The following is a 19,682-nucleotide window of genomic DNA, read 5'->3' as shown; positions in this document are numbered from 1 at the left end:
TATAGCAGAGAAATGGCAATATATGTATTCAGATAGTTACATCCCTATATAAAATTTATGTTTACATTTCTAAATTAGTAGATAAACTACTTTCTCTCTCTCAAGTGTTCAATTTCATTCTGACTTAAGTCAGCTTTTGTTTTGGAATGAATTAAGTAATTGAGCTGCCCAACTCCTGTCTGACATTTGTTGATGCTCCCCTCTACTCTTTAATTTTCCTATGGGCAGGGACCTTTTAAGTGGCATTCTTAAAATTACTATTCTGGGGACTGCTATACATAGGACAACTGTGTCACTGGGAAGTCATCCTGATGATAGATGTGATATATCCAGAGATAATATGGATTTAAGTATATTAAACTATGAGCCAAAAAAATTCCTTGCTGACATAAAAATCATACCAACAAGTCCCCCAAACCACAACTGTCTCTAAAATACTGAGAAAAATTAATGAAACACATCTTAGGATTTTCAGCTTTTCTACATTTTTTTAAATGATCAGCTTTAAAAAGAAGGTTAATTAAAAAAAATCATTCAGAATAGATGATCTAATGTATATGGATATAGGAACATTATCCTAGGTCATCCACGAATCAGTCATACATGTATTTTGGTGTGTGTGTCTGAAATATAATACAAATTAGCAAAGCACATAGCATTACATACTTGAGGTATTGGTGCATAAGGAGGGAAAAAAACTTTCTGCAAAACCAAGGACTGTGTTGCATAATGAGACAGCTGTGATTTTATTTTAAACTGTGAAATCATGTGCCACAACAAAATTCAGAGAATTTGTCTTTTTCTTAGATTCAAAAGGTGCAGAAAGAAATCAAATTATACTTTTAAGTTAGTGGTGCTTTAAGCAGAAGTTTTTCTACATTAACCAGTATTAAAATCTCAAGCAAGGTATTTCGAGTGCCAGGATATATTAGGTAGAATTTATAAGTGAGGTGGCATCCCTGTATTATGTGTCACAGAGTTGCAAAGTAAACACTACAAGTAATCATTCTGCACTCAACAGTGCCTAGCAGGGCAGGAAGGGCTGGAGGTGGAAAGGAAAGTCCTCAAGGGCAGATAGAGCGAGGCCCCAGATCACAATCTGCCAGGGCACACCCATACTAAGAGACAATGCAGACAGCTTGATAGACCCAGAACTTTCACTGAGCTAGATAGAGACCCAGAACTTTCATTGAGCTGGTATCTGAGCTATGAAATAGCTGCTTTGGTGTACCTCTTTGCCTGAAATTGCTTTTAGTTTCAAGACTGTAGAATGATCCTTTTAAATTGTAATCTTTTCTAATAGAAATATTTTAACATACTTGCTTTTTTTTAAAAAAAACAAAAACTACTGTCAGTATTAATACTGAGCCAGACTGGCATCTACAGATTTAAGATTTATCATTTCATTAAGGTTTTTACCCCTGTACTAAAAACTAGCCAATATCATGGCCTTTGGATACATATGAGAAGACACAGTTACTATCACTCCATAGGCCTTCCATTTGTCTGTACATCCGTCATCATTTGAGGGCCTAGTACATGCCAGGCAACTCACATGCTAGGCACTGGGGTATAAAAAAAGACTGTCCTTAACCTCAGTAAGTATTCAAATTGTTGTATTACCCATTAGGTTTACTGTATTTCATTTTTAATATCATAAGTACATGTCTAAAAAATTTCTACTTTAAGCACTATTGTTTTTCATAACTATATTTTATTAAAAATAAATTAAAAAGATATATGCATGTATGTGTTACTAATGATTAAAACTATGGTTCCAATTATCGAAATGTCTGCCTTTTAAATATAACACATACTATTTGCCGACTTTGGAAAAAAAAAAAAGTTGATTAAGAGGCTAATGATTCTCTACTTATTCCTTATGTAAATATTCCCCTCCACCCCCACATCACCCCTAAACCCTTCCAGGTAACTTACAAGTATTGATTTAACATTAAGTATTTTCGAACCTCAAGCGATCTCTTCTCTGAATAACCACCAGGACTCACAGATAATGATTAGTTGGTAAAATTTATCCATTAATAAAATAAAAAACATCCAGTCTTTCCACACTCTAAATAAAAAAAAAATCTTTTAAATAGGAAGTAGAAGTGATATAAAAAATGTTAAGTACTGAAAAGAGACTGGTTTTTAAATTAATAAAGACTGAAAAAGATGGGCTGAATGAGAAGATAACTTAGCGAGTCTTCTACATGCCAAATTAATGGCCTCCTAATTATTCAGACCACAGTCTGTATTAAAGACGTCTTGACTTTTGAGGCTAGGATTCAGTCTCCCACCAGTGCTGTAACATACAAACCTAAAATTTGCCTGTTTCTAAGAAATCTTTATATTTTTACAAAATAATTTTATTCATAATTTCTATCATCTAATTATTCAGTAGGCATTATTTTTAATAATTAACAACAATTTTTTTTTCTCTTTGAAACCTCAGAGGAGACAATCACATTCATAAACATTCCCAATATTCGGACTCTAGAGGAAATGCAGTTCACTAAAATTATCATGGCACTAAGAATTTACTTTTACCAAACTGTGTTATAACACTGAATTTCTGGTCAGAAGATATTCTGTTTTAAAAATAACTTGTTTTGATGCTAACAGTATAACTGATAAGTAAAATTACTTTTCTATAATTTTTATGTTTAGAATTCATATTCACAATCAATATATTCAATCAATAGCTATATTTCATTCCCAGCTGTCAAAAGTCCTGGGCCACTTTTGAATACTTAAAGCATTCCAATTATCTTTCTAGCCAAAATGGTGCTGAATTATTTCAACTTGAATGTACAATGTGTTAAGTCTTAGCTCAGAGGATATAAACATTTAATATATAACTGCTTACTATGAACTAAGTAACATGTGATTTGGTATTGTAATGTTTTTAATGAAGTTTTACTTTCTCCCAAAATTTTCAGGAATTCTAGTTGTAAAACATTTTTAACTTTTTTGAAGAGCTCTTATTTTATATGCCCAGACACTGGCTTTATATTCTTCTTTACACTCTCACATTCTTTTATTATATGCCTATACTATGATTGCAAGATTATGTAAAAATGCCTTGAATAAACGATTTCAAGTGTCCAAAGTGGTCATTTGTTGCTATCTATAAATAAATGATATGAATATCATTTTAAGTTAAAATCTTAAAGCCATGCATATGGTGTAAGGTGCTTTTGTCTTCTGAATTAACAAATTGTTTAAAAGGCTCACACGACTTAAAACTTATCTATGACAGGTAAAATATGATGTTTTAAAAAGAAACTATCATACATGAACAGATCCTAACTTGTGGCATCATTACCAACCACTTCCAAGGACACAGGGTAGACGCTGTGAGAATAACCACCTTCTGTTTAATTAGCATTTCTAAGAACTAAACATGAGCATATATACACCCAAGGGACACATCCAACTCAAGCTCAAAATTATTTATATAAAGAGAAACATCGTTATCATAGTAATCCGTATTTAAATGTGTACTAGATTAGTCTGGAAGCTGGTAACCTAAGAGGACAAACAGGACCCAAACTGTAGGCAAATGTTTTGGGGGGACAATTTGAAAAATTAACCCATGAAAACAATTTACCTTTAAGGAGCTCTTGCAGGTAAAACAGATGTAGGCCTGTGGCTGGTGGTTTGCCAATCTGAGTTGTAGAGTATCAATGACACTTGAAACAAACCAATTTCCTTCTTTCTGCGACTGCTCGAGACAAAAAAATATGCTTTTGTTATTAGCATAACAAAAGATGATTTCCTTTGTCTCATCAGTGTTCAGTGTTTCAGGTACTGTTTATTATTATTACCTCATCAACCAAAGACATAAGAAGGCAGGTCTTTCCTTCTGTCAGAAACCTTGACTACCTTAAGTTACTCATTTATTAATATTTGTTATCTTTACGACATATAGTAGCAGAGGGTTAATACTCGAGTTGACTATATCACTTAATGCATGTTTTAAGGAGTTCTGGTTTCACAAAATACTCAAAAAGAACCCCATAGTAAAATAAGTATGGAAAACATTATCTCTATTTTACAATATATATTACCACGTTAAAGATTTTGAGAAGCCCTGCAAGAAAGAGACCATTTTATTTTTGTTATCCAGTATTTTTCAAAACTGTTCACCACAATTTTTTTTTAAATGTATCAAAAATGTTGGATGTTCATGTGTATTTCTTTCTTTTTTTTTTTGGTCTTTTTGCCTTTTCTAGGGCCGCTCTTGTGGCATATGGAGGTTCCCAGGCTAGGGGTCTAATCAGAGCTGTAGCTGCCGGCCTACACCAGAGCCACAGCAGTGCAGGATCCGAGCCGCATCTGCAACCTACACCATAGCTCACGGCAATGCCAGATCCTTAACCCACTGAGCAAGGCCAGGGATTGAGCCCGCAACCTCATGGTTCCTAGTCAGTTCGTTAACCATTGAGCCACGACAGGAACTCCTCATGAGTATTTCTTTACTAAACTAACGCATATACTTGGAGCCTGAAAAATTTGAGGCTGATATTGCCAACCAGTGAATTATTCCACCGTCATAGAGCAAACCATTAGAATCGCCACTTTAAATTATTACAATGATTTTTTTTTTTAGAGAGAGATGGTTTTAGGAAAAAAAAAAACTTTTATAACAATTTACAGTTGGGTGGCTCCTGGAGCTAAGATCCACAGATATATAAACAATTGGATAGTTGTGATAACTACACTTTTCTTTTAAGGCTTTCTGGTTTTTGTTAACAGGAATACATCTTAAACTTGATTAGCCCAAAGAGGAATTTATAGGCTTATGTAACCAAACAGAGGAAGGGCAAAGATAGGGTTGGTCTCAGGAGCAGATGGAACTAGGAAATCAAATACTATCAAGACCACATTCTTTTTTTTTTTTTTTGTATTCTTTAGGGCCGCACCTGCTAGGGGTCGAATTGGAGCTACAGCTGCCAGCCTTCGCCAGAGCCACAGCATCACGGGATCTGAGCCTCGTCTGCGACCTGCACCACAGCTCACAGCAACGCCAGAGCCTTAACCCACTGAGCGAGGCCAGGGATCAAACCCACAATCTCATGGTTCCTAGTTGGATTTGTTAACCACTGACCCACGATAGGAACTCCAAGACCACATTCTTGCTACCTTTTCTCTGTTTGTGTGTCAACTTCATTCTCTTGATTTAGTTTCTCCATAAGGCTGGAAACTTTGTTGCCTGTGCATCTGGGTACATATTGACACAGCTTGTTAATCAGAAAGCAAATGGCATTAGCCAGTTTAAGTGTAAGAATCTAAGGGAAGGCATTTCGTAGGCTCAGGCTGTGTCATGTACCAATGTCAGTTCCAGTCACTGTGGATGCTATGACAGGTCCAAATGAGTCAAGTGCTTTTTCCTATTAGATCACCAAAGTCAAGGAGACAGAGTGGAGAAAGAATGGCTGCACCCATCCAAATCATGTGACAGCATTTTGGCTTCATGTGTGGGTATAAGAAAGAAGGTGCAGGCATGGAAAACGCTAACTTCAGACAAAAGAGTTCAGTTATGATGGATATTGTCAATGAGAAGATTACTGAGAGCCAGCAAGCCACTCAATTAATGACTAGCAAAAGGACTAAGAAAATAAATATCTATAAAATCCAATTCATAACCTTTCCTTCCAAACTGCTCACCCACTTTATTTCTGTTACAGTAACTTTGTATTCTCAGTATATAAGGGCTGACTATTCACCCAGCAAGAAGTAATAACACCTTGCTCTTCCTTTCAAGATTATTCACCTCTCCTAGTTCCTTCTTATTCAACCAGTCACCAGTCACCTTGGATTAGCAACAAACAGACAAACAAACAACCCCCCCAAAAACACAAACAACAAAACAACAATAGAAGGGGGTGGGGCCAATCCAAAGAGAAAAAGGAAAAAGAAGAGGAAAAAGAGCCATTCATTTAAGGTTTTGCTCCTCTAATTACTACCCATTCCCACTGACCTATCTACCCAGTTGTTTGACTATCAGTGAGTACCTCCCTCTGGAAGGGGTATCTTAGAGGGGGAGCACTGTACTCTTTATTTCTATTAGTTACATTATGCTGCTAACATATGTACAATCCTTATAGAGTGGGTACAACTCAGTGGCAGAGAAAGTGGGGAGAGAAAACCTCAGAGGAAAGCACAGCAAAATACTAGTGTTCTGAAAGAACTGCAGCTGTAATGAGAGGCCTGGATGACAGTAACAAGTAGTCAGCTATAGCTATCCCTCTCCCCACAGTCTCTCACCACTCTTGTTAATTCATGGTATAGAAAAATTGACATGTAGTTGATGCTGGAAGCAAGAAGCAGGTATGATAACTCATCCTAGAGGCTTCTGAACCAGAGTCCAAGAGCACTAGTAAGTGGGTTAAATTTGATTTGCAGATCAGAGATCTAAGGGCATGAGGTCAGAGGAACTGGACAGAAAACACATAAATGTGCAATTTCTTCACTAATTAGGCAACCAGCTCTCTGTAAAGTGATCTATAAAGCCAAGATTTTCTCCAAGGTGGGGATGACCAAAGATGCCTTTTAGTCCACAGGGAGTTATTCTGTTACTCTTTCAGAGTTTGAGAAGGCTTATCAGGAGCTAGGCACACAAAGCCTTATTTCCTGACCCCTTGTCTCCAATTTTCTAAAAAGAAAACCTCTGAGTACGAGAGACATGGAAAAAAATGACATACTATCCTTTTCTCTCTCTTCAAGTACAGAATTTCACAATTTAGCAACAGGGGGTCCTCTGGAATTCTTTCACTCTCAGTGATCAACAAGAAGCCAATATGAGTGCTTTAACCCCAAACACTGGTCTCATTTGAATCTGCTCAGAATAAAAAAAAAATTCTAAGTTAGACTCTGCCCTTTAGAATATTTTAGATCTTCACACTTCTATTCTGGTCCCACTGAAATCATTTAAGTTGGTTGTCATCAATAAATCATATATATTTTCACTGAGGTAACTACTAAGGTAACAGTTCCTTAATATCATCTAACAGCAAGTTAGCATTCAAATTGTCTCATAATTTTTTTCCTTCTTTTTTTAAGTTGGTTTGTTTGATTTAGGATCAAACAAGGACCACATACTGATTTGGTTACTATTTTTAAAAACTCTTTCAAATATATATATTTTCCAGAGTTCCCTCCATGGCACAGTGGGTTGAGGTGTGGGATTAATCCCCAGCCCAGCCCAGTGGGTTAAAAGGATCTGATGTTGCTGCAGCTGTAGTGTAGGTCACAGCTGAGTCTCAGATTCAATCCCAGGCCTAGGAACTTCCATATATATACATATATACATATATATATACATACACACACACATATATACATATGTATATATATATATATATATATATTTCCCTTTTAACATTTTTTAGTTTACCTTGCCCTTAGTGTGTGTGCCAAAATAGGTATTTTTATAGAATACCCACTGTCTTACAGAATTTTCCACATTCTAGATTTTGCAAACTGTATCTTAGTGAGAGTGTCATTTAATGCATACTTCTGTTCCTTGTATTTCCTATGAAAAGTCAGATCTAGAAGCCTGACCAGATATGGGTTAGATCTGACTTAGGGGAGCAAGAAGATGTGCATCATATGAAGAAGCCTGGGATATCTCTACTATTTATTTCTTTGTAATGTTAAGAATTAAGAATGATCAGTGGGTTCAGTGTTGTCAAAGTCTGATCCATCCACTCAAAAAGTCTCCATCAGGTTTTCACCCACTCATTTTAGCAGCCATTAACGATCACTATTAGACCCCTTATCAAATTTTCAAATTCAGTGATTTTTTTTTAATGAACTGTGACTATTCCATAATGGTATATATGATTTTTCTTTTGAACTGAATTATCTGTTTCTTCCATTTAGACTGTATTAAATAACACTTAATATGTAACTTGATAATTGATCTTTTTTTTTCTTTTAGTAATTTGAGATAGCTTTGGAACCTTATAAAAGACATTCAAGGTGCTGTGCTCTTTCACAAGAAAAGCCAAAAATGTTGTTCTTGGAGCTATTTTTGTCATGTGTGTGTATATTTTTCTCCCATTATGGTCAAATGTAATTTTAACTGTACACAAATGATCTGTTGATTTGAAATATCATAGGAAAACTTTGACCTAGAACATTTTCAAAGAGGTTAGTTACTGGAAATACACAAAAGCTAAGGATACTCGGCAAGGTGGTTATATTTCGTGCTTCAAATCTCTACACAAGTACATAGATTTCTCCTTCCTCAGATTTTTCAACTTTCAATTTGGTTTCTCAATTTCCTGCAAACTAAATTTCAAGAATCCTAAATGACATTCAAGGTCTTCCTCTAGCTGGTCCTAATTCCTCACTTTACAGGCATCATATCTACTACTTTCGTGCATTCTCTCCTCCAGCAGAAATAGGCAACCGACTATTCCCCTTAGGTCTCTCCAAGCATAGAGTACTTCCTGTGAACACAGAGAGACTTTACTTCTCTCTCTCTTAAGGTATGTGTTTCTTTTTTATCGATTCACATATATTCACACTTACTAGACTTGTAGTCTTGTCTTCCTACTGTTTAAAAGAAATTGGCGCACTGATTTCCTTTTTGGGGACTACTTTGCCCACACGGCATTGTTAATCATGGTATTCTACACAAACAAGAGAGAGCTTTCTCCCTAAAATTTTAATTATCAGCAAAGTGACTAAAAGATCGACAAAGGTTATAAATGATTAACTGGCAGCCAGATGAGTTTCTCAAGAACCAACGCTATTATTTACTGAGTGCTTGCCAAAGAACCCTAGATACTACATAAAGCATTTTATTGGCAACTATGGCAGAGCAATGTATTAGTATTTGTTTTGTTGTTTTCAGGATACTTCCTACCCTCTCTTCTTTCTCACTTAAACTCAATCGGTCATTATTTCACTGCTAGTTCATATTCACTCAAAACAAAGATTCAAAAAATCTTACCCCTAAAGTACCAGATGAATTCTTATGGGCATATTCGTAGGGCTGTTTTTCTCTGGCCTCAAAATGACAAATAAAATTGGAACTGGAAAAGAGAGAGAAAGGCAGTCGGAGTTCACAATGATGAGGGAGATGGTTAGAAAGAGGAAGGACAGAACACTCAGAGGTTCAGGGAGCAGAATGAAATACTCTCTGATTTTTTACTTACAGATAACCTGTCATACAACAGGTGCTGGACACTTGTGGGTGCTCCTGGAGAAAGGTGTCAGGGAATTTGGATACCTAATATAAAGATGAGGAGAAAAACAAACAAACCAAAAACATCCTTACTATAATCACAATACAAATAGAACTAAATAAAATGAATGGGAAATTACATTATAAATGAAGCAGAGGTAGAACCAATGTTAATTTTACTTCTTCACAAGTAGCAATACCTATTATATTTCTCTTATTTCCAACTACACTGGCTTCAACTTTAAGAACAATGTTAAGGGAAAATGTAATAACAGTATAATGACAGCCATCCTTGTTATGTTTCTAACTTTCAATATTTCTCCATTAAATGCAATATTGGCTATTAGTCTAAGATACCCATTTTCATGTTGAGAAATCATCCTTCTACTTCTAGATTTTTAAGTGCTTTATTTGGAAATGGATGTATTAATGAATCTCTTGGTCTTTTACTGTGATGAACAAAGATTTTTCTTTAATTGGTCTTACTGGAATGGTATATTTAGTCAAATTCAGTTCCTAAAATGTAATTAACCCTGGTAACACTGGACGACACTAAAAAATATAATTTAATTTACAGTATTATTTGACGTTTTCCTATGCACATTTATAAATGATTCAGCTTCTCATACTCCCCACAATTTAATCTTGGTTAGGTTTAGTATCAAGATTATATAAGCTTCAGAAAAACATGGCAACATGATGTAGTTGTTAACGACACAGGCTATATAAGTTTGCATCCCAGCTTTGCCACTTACTGGCTGTGTGACCTTCAACAAGTCTCCTGATCGACAAAGATTAGGCTGACAGAACAGAATATAAATTCTATAAACCTTCATAAGGAAGAAATGGTATAAATAACAAAACTGAGAAGGGAAGGAAAAGAAAAGAAAAAAATTTGCTTCTTTATATTTTTATAGCTGGATCAAAATACGTAATTAAAGCAGATAAATACATCCATCTGCCTATTCCTAGAGTTATGAACATAAAGATAAATCCTAAGAAAGATAAGATCACTAGTATTCAGAAGTAGATGAAAGGATGCTGAAAAGAAGAAGAAATACGTTAATTATATATTACTAAGACTTCACCGTCTAAGGCAAGGGTCAACAAATATGTACCATTGGCTAAATCAAACACACCACCTGTTCTGGAGGTAAAGTTTACTGAAATACAGCCACATTTGTTCACATATCACCTATGACTGCTTTTGTGCTACACTAGAGTCAAGCAGCCTCAAGGGAACTTATGTGAGGCAAAGCCTAGAATATTCACTCTCTCACTTGTTACAGAAAGTGTTTCCTGACTCATCTTCTAAAGCAGAAGACGTGTGTGTGTGTGTGTGTGTGTGTGTATAATTACAGTTACAAAAATAGCCTCTATTTAAAAAATACAAATATTTCCTATTATAGAAGAATCACTGACATATAAATGTTGCTTAGAAAGAATGACAATGTGACTGACAGGTGACTTCTCAATACAAATGCAGAAAACAATGAGATATTTTCATACTAATGGAAGAAAATTATTATTTAACCAGATTAGTTACCCTACTAGAATGACACTAGAATAAAGACTTTATTTTAATAGACAAAAACTAAATGGGCTTACCACTACAGATCTTCACTATACAAAGTAGAAAGGTAGGTACTTAGGGAGGTAGGAAAATGATACCAGAAGGAAGGTCTAAGACAAAGAAAAACTGATGAACAAAGAAACTGGTAAACATATGAGTAAACCTATATAAACATTGACTGTATGAAGCAATAGTGATAATGTCTAACTTAAAGATAAAATTAAAAGGCAGAACTAAAATATTTGACAGAAATGCATGCAAGATACAAAAGCAATCAAAGAGTTAGGAAGCTTATGGATTGTTTGGTAGTCTGGTAGAGTTACTGAGATTAAATTTTACAAAATATTCACTTTAAATCTTAAAGGGTAATTACTCAAAGAAATTCCAAAAGAGCAGAAAAGGAAAATAGAAAAAATATTTGATATGCAATTGAAAAAAAGGAGAAAAACTGAAAACCAGTAGCCTAGAAATTATAATGTATCAGAATCTTTGGTATACAGATAAAAGACCACACAAAGAAAAAAAACTGTATACCTTACAGTTAGGCAACCATTACCTATCTAATCTTGAAAAAAGTATAAAACACAAATATGCAAAATAAGACAAAAGCCTGAACTCAACCAAACTTGTAGAGGTAATTTTAAAAATCAAGAGATTATACTGTTAAGCTCTGAAAATGAAATACATATCACGGATGAAATGATTACTTTTTAAGAAAAATATAAATGGAGTTCAGGTGAAAAATCTAAAAAGATAAATCAATGTAGAAATAATACAGAAAGTTGTCAAAATACACCAGGCAGAATTTTTTTTTGTCAGAATTATTTCACTATATCTTTAAAGTACAAAAGAGAAAATTTACATACTAATTTTCATAAATGCTTAAAAGACAAGTGATAAAACTCAGCATCCATTCTTTATTTTTATTTATTTTTTTATTTATCTTGTTTTTTTTTTTTTTTGGCCCTATGATACGTGGAAGTTACCAGGCCAGGGAGTGAACCCAAGCCACAGCAGCAACCCAAGCTGCTGCAGTAACAGCGCTGGATCCTTAACCCACTGTGCCAAGAGGGAATGTTCATTCTTGATTTTTAAAAATATCCCTTATTAAGAAGAATAGATTATAAATTCATAAAACATATCTATCTAAATCTAAAAGTCAATTTCATGCTTGAGTAGCACCACTAGAAGCATTCCCATTAATAAAATGAGACAAGGAGGTCCATTTTCAGTGTTATTATTTTATGTTGCATTGGAAGCACTAGCCATTCTACTTAGGTAAGAGAAATACAATTACAAAAATTAGGAGCAAATGAAATGATCATTATCTTAAGAAGATACAATTCTGAACCTGAGACGATGTAAGAGAAATTGTAGAGTAACTATTAAAAAGTTTTATGAGGTGGCTAAGAAAAATGCCAGTAACAATTCTAGCCTTCACATATACCAACAATAACCAGCTAGGAGGTTAAAGATTAAACATCATCTATTTATTTCATTGATTATTTTTATTATTATTATTATTACTTTTTGGCCATACCAATGGGATGTGGAAGTTCCCGGGCCAGGGACAGAATCTGTGCCATGGCCATGACACTGGATTCTTAATCCCCAGAGCCACCAGGCAACTTCTAGATATCATTTACAACATTAAAAAAAAAAAAAAATCAAACATCTTACTGGGAAAAAAAAAATCCAAAAACAAATGACAAAATGAAAATTCTTTGCAAATCATGGTAGGCACAGGGCTTATTTCATTAACATATGAAGAACTCGACCAACCAGTAGCAAAAAGACTAAAAGCCCCAAATAAATTTGGTCAAAACCAGATCATAGAGGAGTTCCCTAGTGGCTTAGCAGTTAAAGATCTGGCATTATCACTGCTGTGGCTCTGGTTGCTGCTGTGGTGCAGTTTCGATTCCTGCCCAAGAACTTCCCCAGGCCAGGGGTGTGGCAACCTCCACCCTCCAAAAAACACTCCAGGTCATAGAAAATGAAAATACAAAATACAAATAGCTATGCAAATTATTCTCACTTTAATCACAGTAAACTCCAAATGAGTTCCTAATGCTGCCTAGTAAACCTACTTTTTATTCTTTAAATTATTCTCATACATTTCCTCAGGACTAAGTCATAATTTCTCCTCTATAATCAAACATCACCTTTTCTCCTATTCTCTCTCTCCACGGCTACTCTCCAAGTCCGAGCAATCCTGTCACTCACCTGGGTTATTCTAATAGCCTCCTTCCTAACTGGTAGCTGCAGGTATTCAACCATATGAGTCATTGATATACTGAAAAAAACTTGTATATATTCATGATTACTTATACAAAATAATATTTATTCAAATATTTATGGAATATGTATTTTAAAAGCAAATATTTAACAGGAACTTACTATGTACTTTTATGAATGTATCACAGAAGAAAAATCAAGCAAAGAGGGAGGAATAACTAGTTGATGTTTTCTAAGGAGATCAAAGAAGCCCTCCCTATTAAGCTACATTTGAGCAGAGACCTGTAAAACTGAGAAAGGGAGCCTTGCAGATATCAAAGTGGAGAATATAAATGCAAGCACTAAAGTAAGAAAATTCTAAGCACTGATAATGCAATTATAGCACTTCAAAACCTTAAAAATGTGATAGGGCCTGCAAACCTCTCCTTTATCACAGGTGGTGACTATGATTTAAAAAAAAAATGTTTGGTTTTTTTTCTTTTCAGAGGTAGTTCACACTTATTTCAGACTTGAGCTAAACTGGTTGTTGTTAGTATATGTGAACTTCTGTCCATAACTGAGAGAGCTCAGTGAAACAATGAATATTTATACCATGTTTGGTTAAAAAATAAAACAAATAACACTTCTCCGTTCATGCGCCCTCTAACTTTTGGCTATCTTTACCGAAAAATATCCTTTTAATTATATCCTGAAAACAACATGGAGAATGACTTTCTTTCAAAACAAGTTTTCCCTTGAGGAGAAACACATGTTCAAAGTACAAACAACATTCCAGTATCTGACTTAAGGCTACTTAATTTCTTCATGATGATGTCACACTTAGGCTACTGAACTTGCTCCTGTTCATGTCATTTCTTCTATAATTCTGTAATTTAGGCCCATTAATGGAAGCATAGTCACTATTTTTTGCAATCAGAGAACAATGAGAAATATTTGAAATACGAATACCTCCCAGGTAAGAGTAATCAATATTAATAAACTAAGACAATTTTTTAAAATAAAATTTACAAGCTACTTTTAAAATTTGTTTCTAACAAAAAGACATAAGACTTGCTAAGAAAAATCTGAGGGGGAAAAAAAAAAAGACAAGTAAACCAGGCTACTAGGTGTCTACATTTAAAAAATTTTAATTTAAAATGTATTATTTGATCAGAGAACCAGATAAGCAGGAGAGAGCGAGCCTGGGAATAATGCTGGGATTATATGGTGAGATTTCAAATCCGTAGAGAAAGAATGACCCAGAGATTAAAAAAAAGCAATAGATCAATACTCATTTAGGAGTATTAGCTGGAACAGATAAATACCCTACATCTCAGTGACATAGCCAAATACTTATTTCTTGTTTGTATAAAGTTCAATAGCGGCTGGCTAGTGTTGGGGGCATTCGTTCAATGCAACCATGTGGGGTATCCCCATCTTCAAAACCTGTTTTGCAAGATTGCCCAAGATATCAACAGCTAACTGGAAAACAAGGAAAGAAATGTGGATGATTTGCTAGAAAGTTTCATGGGGTAGGGAAAAATCATATAATCACTTTTACCCATATTCAATTGGCTGTTATTTTCCAATTTTGAGAAGACTGGGAAGTGTAATTTAGCCAGGTACCTAAGCAAAAGAAACACTTAGCCAGTTTCTAACACAGTATGTTTGCTAGTTACCAGATGCCTCACCACACAGAGCACACTCCCTCCTTCCCCAAGTGAGACAATCCAAAATTCCATCTAGTTATTGTAACCAGCTCAAAGTCCAAGATTTCCAAATGATGCATGGTTCTTTCCATCAGTTTTTGATATGGGTACTTGAGGTTCCGGTTACACTTGCACTAACAACACAAGTTACAAATGTCTCCCCACTACCACTAGGCCCAACTCATGTACAGATTTATAACAAAAACTGCTATCTGGCAAAGGGAACATGGGAAACACACAATGCACTGGTCTATAGTAGTTATGATATCCTTCTGGCAGGCATTTTGAAGCCCCTCTTATCCAGCAGTGGGACATTTTCCTGATTTCAATTTTTCTATCTGAAAGGAGATACTTATTCAATGTTCTTCCTAGCTCTGGACCTACCCTTTTAGAGGTTTTTTAGTGTACTGACTGTATTTGAAATAAATGATAGGATCTGTGCCCTCCTTGTGGGCCTTTAGTTTTTGCAACCCATCTCTTTCCTGAGCAAGTTTGGGAGCCCCCAAATACTCATAATGATAGAACATTTGCAGGATACTGAAGTCCAGGCTTGTAATTACTTTGGCATTATAAATAAGTAGATTACTGGTTTTGAGGGAAAATTATCTATTCAGTTACACATGCTAATAGCATCCCCCAAAGTTCTTTTTGAAATATAACTCTCAAGCCTACCTTATTTTTTAACTCCTTGGCCAATGTGGCTTAAAGCTATCATGTTTAGGGGGAAATGTCACATCTTTTCTTAGGTCTTAGCTAGAAGTCTTAGTGGACCTTTGCTCATAATCTCTTATTATTGGGTCTAGAAGCCATGGCTTTTCCATCCTTTTACTTTCTGTTTTTACTGCTTGCAAGCTAATAAATTTTTGCTATATCCCATTTCTAATTTTCTATCTCCTTGATAAATGCAGATGCTAGAAATCAACACTGACTACCAACATTTCATTCTCCAGTCTCTTCCCTTAGGGCTATGAGTTCAGTAAGCATGTGGTTGGATTTTCATGTAATTATAAATGGCCACTTAAAAGTTTTTGTCACTGTATGCACAAATCTTGTTTTCTAGCCCTGGATATTAGTTTCCATCTTGACTGCATGGTAGATCAATGCAAAGTATTTTAGATTTTTGTTACATTAGCATCCTTCTTGCAATGATTTCTGCATCAGAGTAATGATACTTGTACTATTAAAAATATCCCAAATTTTCATTGGTTTTACACAATAGATATTTGTTTTATAATAACTTAAGTCCGATTGGCTTAAGTGGACAGAAAGGTAGATAATTAGGAATTTTCAGTTACCAAGTTTCTCATACTGATGGTTATTTCTTCTTCTTAAAAACAGGATCTTCTAATGTTTCCTTGTGAACTGACATCCAGCTGAGGGACAAAAGAAGGGTGGAGGACAGAAGATCTAATGGGCCAGACCTGGAAGTGATTCACAAAATTTTTACCTAATATAGTAGGATATAGTATAGTGGATACCTAAATATCCACTAGGCAATTCTTGCCACATGACCCCAAGCTAACTTCAAGAGAGGCTAAGAAATGCAGATTCATTGTGATTAATTAGTTTGAATAGGCAGTTTGCCAATTTCTTCCAAAATACAGAAGGTAAATTCCAGAGAGGTTAAGATCTAAAGGTGAACATAAACCTATAAAAGTACTAGAGGAAAATACAGTAGAATTAAGGGATGTCAAGAACTCTCATAGGTATGGGAGTTTTCCATGGGCCTGCTCTGGGCACTCAAGAGAAAGATGGAGGGCAGAGCAAAGATAAAATTTGCCTTGATGGTAAAGGCCTGAGAGAGAAGTTATTGCTACAGGACACAAACACCTACCAGGATCTTCTTTACTGAGAAAAAAGCCTCAAGCCACAGAAAGGTCATAAAACACTGTTAACTAGGACACAGGTAAAAAGACTCACTGTACCTTGGGGAAGGGTAAAAGAAAAACAAACAAAACTTCTATATCCCAGGGAAGCGTCAAGAAGCTACCCTGCACCTACATCTCCTAACTTGGGAAGAGGCAAGATTCACTGTTGATGCAATGAGAAGTTTAGCTACCACAAGGAAGAGGGGATGATGCCACAGGATCACTGAGAAAGTCACAATGTTTTAAGTTTGAAAACCACGTAAAATTTTTTAAACAAGAGCTCAAAGCATTCTTTCCATGACTCCTTTTCTGAACAATCTATGAGAAAATGAACTTGATCCAAACAAAAGTTGACTAGGAAAACTTTAGGGATTTAGCTTTAACACGATCAATTGCAAATCTAGGACCAAAACTCAGGTGGCACAGTATGTTATATAATAATGCTCTGTGTTATGTGTGGTATGTTCCTATGAAGTAAAAACAATGCAACTAAAAATGGGAAGAGAATGTAGATGGAAGGAGAAAGGTAGAATAAACTCACTGGCTATGATTAAGGTAATAAGTGGAACAAAAAGGATGTTATAAAAAAATGGACAATACAGATTGTGAATAAAAAAATGACTAATGGTATTAAAAAAAGAAAGGTATAAGCATAAAGATAACTGATAGAACAGAAATATTAACCTTCCTAAATACTGTATTTATTATTTTTTTTTAAAAAAGGAGGAGTTCCCGTCATGGTGCAGTGGTTAACGAATCCGACTAGGAACCATGAGGTTGCGGGTTCGGTCCCTGCCCTTGCTCAGTGGGTTAATGATCCGGCGTTGTCCTGAACTGTGGTGTAGGTTGCAGACGCGGCTCGGATCCCACGTTGCTGTGGCTCTGGCGTAGGCCGGCGGCTACAGTTCCGATTGGACCCCTAGCCTGGGAACCTCCATATGCCGCAGGAGCGGCCCAAAGAAATAGCAAAAAGACAAAAAAAAAAAAAAAATAAATAAATAAAAAAAAGGAAACACAGCAAACACTGTGAAGAGGACCATAGCAAGTATAATGTAATTACAGAATAAGATAATATGAAAGAATTGAAAGCAATCACAATAATATTATCAACAAATGTGAAAGGATTTAATTTGCTTATCAAGTGGAAAGATTTTCAACCTGGCAATTAAAGACCCAACTAAATGTCTATTCAAGAGACACACCTGAAACAGGATGATTCAGAAAGGCAAAAAAATGAAAGGATAGTCAAAGGTATTCCACGCAAATGGAAACACAAAGAAAATGAGACAGCAAAACTGATATTAGATAAAGTAGAAAGCAAATATTAGGGTAAGATTTTCTAACTATGATTCCAAAGCTATATGTAAAAATGAAATTATAGGAAATAAAAAGAAACCTGTACATCTGATTACATACAATGGGAGGCAAACATGATGGAAATATAAATAACTTTAAAAAGACAGCTAATAAAACGGGGAAAATATTTGCAATACACATAATAAAGGATCTAGTATTTCTAAAACATAAATAATTCTTAAAAGTTAGGGGGAAAAGACAAAAACACAAACCAACTTTTCTCCAATGGTAAAATGGGCAAGACAAAAACAAAATTCACAAAAGCTGATACAAAATAATCCTCAAAAATTTTAAAAAGTCCTCAACTATGTGTGTAATGAGAAAAATGTACACCAAAGTATCGTTTCTCACCTATGCAACTGGCAAATTAAAAATACAAAACACCATATGCTTATTGGAGAGGTTGTGGGAAAAGAAGTCTCTAGCATGTGCTGTTGGTGTAAATAAAATTGGTACAACCCCCATTGGAAAAAAAAATTGCATTTTTTGTTTTTGTTTTTTTTTCCCCTGTGCTTATGGCATGCAGAAATGGATCAAACATTTGGCACAGCAGTGACCTCAGCCACAGCAGTGATAATGCTGGAGCCACCAGGAACTCCAAAATCTGGCAATTTTTAACAAAACTACATACGCATTTACCTTCTGACTTAAGACTGTTACCTCTAAAAGTTACTGCAAAGGCTTACCTCCAACATAAAAACACACACAGTTGGCTCATATTTTGTTTGAAACATTGTAACTCAAAATAGAGAAATAATCCCTACAAACTCATACACAGATAAGAGGTTGATTTGAATACATTGACCCAATGAGTTGCTGTGCTGATTTTTATTTATTTATATTTTGCAACGGCTTAAACTACAAAAATTTATTATCTAATAGTTCTGGAGGTTGAAAGTCTGACACTGGGGTCACTGCATTAAAATCAGGGTGTCAGCAGGGCCGTGTTCCTCTCTGGAGGCTCTTGGTGAGGATCATTTTTGTGGTTCATTTCAGGTTGTTGGAAGAATTCAGTTTCTTCAAGTGGTAGGCCTGAGATCCCCATTTTCTCACTGGATGTAAACTGAAGGCTTCTAGAGGCCACCTGCATTCCTTGGCTCATGGTCCTTTTTATCTCTCCTCAAAGCCAGCAACACTGGGTACAGCTTCTCTCACACTTTTTTTTTTTTTTTTAAATTGAAGCATGGTTGACTTGCAATACTATATTAGTTTCAAGTGTACAACGTAGTTTTTTTTTTTTTTTTTTTTTTTTTTTTTTTTTGCCATTTCTTGGGCCGCTCCTGTGGCACATGGAGGTTCCCAGGCTAGGGGTCCAATCGGAACTGTAGCTGCCAGCCTACGCCAGAGCCACAGCAACGTGGGATCCGAGCCGCAACTGCAACCTACACCACAGTTCAGGACAACGCCGGATCGTTAACCCACTGAGCAAGGGCAGGGATGGAACCCGCAACCTCATGGTTCTTAGTCGGATTCATTAACCACTGCGCCACGACGGGAACTCCCAACATAGATTTTTTAATAGATTATACTCCATATAAACCATTATAAAACATTGGCTATATTCCCTGTGCTGTACATTACAAACTTATATTTATATACAGTAGTTTGTAACTCTAATCCCCTTCATCTATCTTGCCCCCTCCCCTAACCCTCTCCTTTCTGGTAACCACTGGTTTGTCCTCTGCATCTGTGTTTGCTTGTTTTGTTCATTTTTTAAAAAAAATTTTAAATGAGGAAGATTTCTACAAACAGATTTGCAG

At 35.5% G+C, this 19,682-nt stretch overlaps 1 protein-coding gene across 4 annotated transcripts in view; it reads right to left on the bottom strand.

Moving 5' to 3' along the window:
- The window catches only part of LOC100525452 (zinc finger protein 474), a 150,354-nt gene extending 134,232 nt beyond the window's left edge, over window positions 1-16,122 (bottom strand). For all 4 annotated transcript variants that reach the window (XM_085014371.1, XM_021084681.2, XM_085014372.1 and 1 more), the window contains exons 1-5: window positions 15,994-16,122; window positions 14,551-14,615; window positions 9,174-9,247; window positions 8,969-9,050; window positions 3,614-3,727 (exon numbers count right to left, since the gene is read on the bottom strand). The gene's annotated coding sequence lies outside the window, so the exon portion shown is untranslated. The remainder of the gene's footprint in view (window positions 1-3,613; window positions 3,728-8,968; window positions 9,051-9,173; window positions 9,248-14,550; window positions 14,616-15,993) is intronic.
- Between the last annotated feature and the right edge of the window lie 3,560 nt (window positions 16,123-19,682).

This window comes from Sus scrofa, chromosome 2, assembly GCF_054392235.1.
Source record: "Sus scrofa isolate SSC_HxYL_T2T_F1_AM1 chromosome 2, Sscrofa_HxYL_maternal_Yorkshire_Landrace_v2.0, whole genome shotgun sequence".
In the NCBI taxonomy this organism is placed as follows: domain Eukaryota; kingdom Metazoa; phylum Chordata; class Mammalia; order Artiodactyla; family Suidae; genus Sus; species Sus scrofa.
The sequence above is the reverse complement of the archived record's forward strand: the minus strand, read 5'-3'. Positions and strand labels throughout refer to the sequence as shown.